The following is a 4,582-nucleotide window of genomic DNA, read 5'->3' as shown; positions in this document are numbered from 1 at the left end:
GTGTCATTGATGGGCATTTAGGTTGATTCCATGTCTTTGCTATTGTGAATAGTGCTGCAATGAATATTCGCAGGCATTTGTCTTTATGATAGAATGATTTATATTCCTCTGGGTGTATACCCAGTAATGGGATTGCTCGGTCAAATGGTAGTTCTGTTTTGAGCTCTTTGAGGAATCACCATACTGCTTTCCACAATGGCTGAACTAATTTACACTCCCATTAACAGTGTATATGTGTTCCCTTTTCTCTGCAGCCTTGTCAGCATCTGTTTTTTTTTGTTGTTGTTGTTGTTGTTGTTTTTACTTTTTAATAATAGCCATTCTAACCAGTGTAAGATAAGATGGTATCTCATGGTGGTTTTGATTTGCATTTTTCTAGTGATCAGTGATATTGAACTTTTATTCATATGCTTGTTGGCCACATGTATGTTTTATTTTCAAAAGTGTCTGCTCATGTCTTTTGCCCACTTTTTAATGGGGTTGTTTTTCTCTTGTAAATTTGTTTAAGTTCCTTGTAGAGACTGGATATTAGATCTTCGTCAGATGCATAGTTTGCAAATATTTCCTCCCATTCTGTAGGTTGTCTGTTTACTCTGTTGATAGTTTATTTTGCTGTACAGAAGCATTTAAGTTTAATTAGACCCCATTTGTCAGTTTTTGCTTTTGTTGTGATTGCTTTCAGCATCTTCATCATGAAATCTTTGCCTGATACTATGTCTAGGATGGTATTGTCTAGATTGTCTTCCAGGGTTTTTATAGTTTTGGGTTTTACATTTAAGTCTTTAATCCATCTTGAGTTGATTTCCGTATACAATGTAAAGAAGGGGTCCAGTATCAATCTTCTGGATATGGCTAGCCAGTTATCCCAGCACCATATACTGAATAGGGAGTCCTTTCCCCATTGGTTGTTTTTGTCTGTGTTGTCAAAGATCAGATGGTTGTAGGTATGGGGCCTTGTTTCGGGGCTCTCTATTCTGTTCCATTGGTTTATAGGCCTGTTTTTGTATCAGTACCATGCTGTTTTGGTTATTGTTGCCCTGTACTATAGTTTGAAGTTAAATAATGTGATGACTCCAGCTTACAAATACTTTATATTTATTTTTATGCAGAATAAATATACATATTTATGTATACTTTATATATACAAATACTTTATTTATTTATTTATTTATTTATTATTTTGAGATGGAGTCTCACTGTCACCCAGGCTAGAGTGCAGTGGCACAATCTTGGCTCACTGCAAACTCCACCTCTCAGGTGCAAGCAATTGTCCTGCCTCAGCTTCCTGAGTAGCTGGGACTACAGGTGCACACCACCATGCCTGGCTAATTTTTTGTATTTTCAGTAGAGATGGGGTTTCACCATGTTGGCTGGGCTGATCTCTAACTCCTGACTTCAGGTGATCCTCCTCCCTTGGCCTCCCAAAGCGCTGGGATTACAGGAGTGAGCCACCCTGCCCGGCCACAAAGCACTTTAGAATACACTGCCTCATTTGATCCTCACAGCAACCCCATGAGGGAAGGTCAGGCTGACACTCCTATCATTATGTTATCATTTTACCCCTGGGGGAACCAGGATCACACCATGAGGGAGTCCAGAGCTCTTTGCTTTGTATCACACAATTATGCTGGATGTCATGAACCCCAAAACCATCAGCCACAAGGACCTGAAGATGACAGATTCTGTGCACACCATGGGGGGACGGGAAGACCAGGAGTCAGGAGTCAAGGGTGCTGCCTGGCTGGTGCTGCTTCCATGCTCCACAGTGGAACATTTCTTTTGTCACAGTTTGTCTGCAGGAGCAGACACCACATTGCCTGGCCTGGGTGGCCAGCCTCACTGTGTTGTTGTGAGGCCAGGGGAGACTTGCTTAGGAGCTGGTCTCAGGGGGTACCATAGCAGTGGGCATGAAGGAATTCCAGCATTCCAGGCCCTGGGGGATGTCCAGCTGGAAGGGAACTTTGAGATGATCTAGTTTATTCAACTGAGGTGGAAAAAGAAAGCTAGACATGCTTGCCTAAGCAAAACGAAGAAGGAGGAGGAGGAGGGTAGGGGGTTGGGGGACGATACAGAGTATAATTTTTTTTTTCTTTTTGAGACGGAGTTTCACTTTTGTTCCTCAGGCTGGAGTGCAATGGTGGGATCTCAGCTCACTGCAAACTCTGCCTCCTGGGTTCAAGAGATTCTCCTGCCTCAGCCTCCCGAGTAGCTGGGATTATAGGTGCCGCCACCACGCCCAGCTAATTTTTGTATTTTTAGTAGAGATGGGGTTTCACCATGTTGGCTGGGCTAGTCTCGAACTCCTGACCTCAGGTGATCAGCTTGCCTCAGCCTCCCAATGTGCTGGGATTACAGGCGTGAGCCACCACACTCGGCCCAGAGTATAATAATTTTTAAAGCCAATTTTTAGTTGGGGACAGGGAAAATAATTTGAAAGGTAGGCTGGAAAGGCAGAAATGACCAGCATCCACATCCCCCTGAGAGGTCTTTCCCAGGCCAGTAGGAAGCCTGCCTGCTGTCTTCTCCAGTGACACAGCCAGGAATAGGAAAGGAGGGCAGTGACTAAACATGAGGACTCAGTGCTTGGCAGACAGGCGAGGTTTCACATTCCTGCAAGGGCAGCTCAGGTGGCCCTCTCCTGATGGCAGGGAACCACCTGGAACACAGCATGACGGGGCAGTGACAGGGCACCACGGAAATGCCCAATGGCACCTCATGGGGATGGGTGCAGCTGACACACGAGGCGGAGTGAGGACATGCAGGCTCCTACCCTTCCTGACCCAAGCAGCTGCGTGCAGGCAGGGCTGGGGGCCACCCCAAGAGAGAAAATAGGCCAGGTGCGGTGGCTCACACCTGTAATCTCAGCACTTTGAGAGGCCAAGGAGGGCGGATCACGAGGTCAGGAGTTTGAGATCAACCTGGACAACATAGTTGAACCCTGTCTCTACTAAAAATACAAAAAATAAAATAAAATAAAATTAGCTGGGCATGGTGGCAGGCACCTGTAATTCCAGCTACTTGGGAAGCTGAAGCAGGAGAATCGCTTGAACTCGGGAGGCAGAGGTTGCAGTGAGCCGAGATCGCACCACTGCACCCCAGCCCGGGCAACAGTGACAGACTCCGTCTCAGAAAAAAAAAAAGAGAGAGAGAGAGAAAATATAAGGGAAGGAGAAGGAGGACTAGGGGCAAACAAAAAAATACAGAGAGGAGAGGGAGGGGGAAGAAGAGGAGGGAGAGCAGGAAAAGGGAGAAGAGGAGGAAGAAGAGAGAGAGAAAGAGGGAGAGGAGGAGGGGAAGGGAAGGGAAGACTGAAAGAAGTCAAAACTATAGAGCCGCGGAGCAGGTGCAGAGTGGGCGTGCCTGCAGACTGACAGGAAGATGCTCTCCCTTCCCATGTTTCTGAATTTTCTAAATTATCTATGATGGAGATGTATCCATTTGTAATGCTGACTTTTCAACAACATAATAAAAGGGAAAATAAAGAAATTTGGATGGTGTGTCCAGCCACCAGAGTCCCAAGGCTGAAAGCCAGAATGATCTCTTGAGAAATGTTAGCAAAGATTTTCTCTGGGATGGGGGAGCTACTGGTGATTTTTCTTTAGTTAGTGTTTTTTTTTTTTTTTTTCCACTTTCCAAATCATCTAGAATGAGCAGGAATAATTTTGGTAACCACAGGAGAAAGAAATACAAAAAGAGTGGCTCCCTCTGTCCTTAAAATAACAAAAACTAAAGACACAAAGGAGGCTGGGCGTGGTGGCTCATGCCTATAATTCCAGCACTTCGGGAGGCCGAAGCAGGCGGATCACCTGAGGTCAGGAGTTCGAGACCAGCCTGGCCAACATGGGGAAAACCCTACTCTACTAAAAATACAAAAAAATTAGCCGAGCATGGTGGCGTGCCTGTAATCCCAGTTACCTGAGAGGCTAAGGCAGGAGAATCGCTTGACCCCGGGAGGTGGAGGTTGCAGTGAGCCAAGATCACGCCATTGCACTCCAGCCTGGGCAACAGGAGAGAAACTCTGTCTAAAAGAAAACAAACGAACAAATAAACAAACAAAAAACACCACACAAAGGAAGAGAGGCTGAGAGTTGGGATGACAGGGAAGAATGCAAGATGAGGGTGAGGGAGCAAGAGGCAAAGGCGGGGACAGGGATAGCAGGTGAGGCTGTTCCTAGACAGCAGCCAGCTATGCAGCGCTTCCCAGTCATCCTGTCTGTCAATGAACGCGTGTGGAAAGGTGGCTGCCTGTGCCTCCCAGGATACTCTAGGCTGGGGGCAGAGCAGTCCTGCTGGGCAGCTTCTGGCCAGTTGGCATGGGGTTGCTGTCCTCCCGGCACATCCAAGCCACCCTCCCCAGGCCTCCCTCCATCCTCTGCCTGCAGGCTTACTAAGACAATGTAAATGGAGAGACCTGGGATCCTTAATTCCAGAGAGGCTGCTTTAGAGCGGATGGTGGTGGGCTTATTTTGTAGTTGAGGCTCCTAAGGGAGGAGAGAGAGGACAGGAGGGGAAGGGAGGGTTCAGCCACAGAGCTGGCAGCCAGGCCAAGAGGATCAGCCAGGAGCAATAAGTGGCTTGAGAA

The sequence above is a fragment of the Nomascus leucogenys genome, chromosome 6, assembly GCF_006542625.1.
Source record: "Nomascus leucogenys isolate Asia chromosome 6, Asia_NLE_v1, whole genome shotgun sequence".
NCBI lineage: Eukaryota > Metazoa > Chordata > Mammalia > Primates > Hylobatidae > Nomascus > Nomascus leucogenys.
This window is presented reverse-complemented; position numbering follows the sequence as displayed.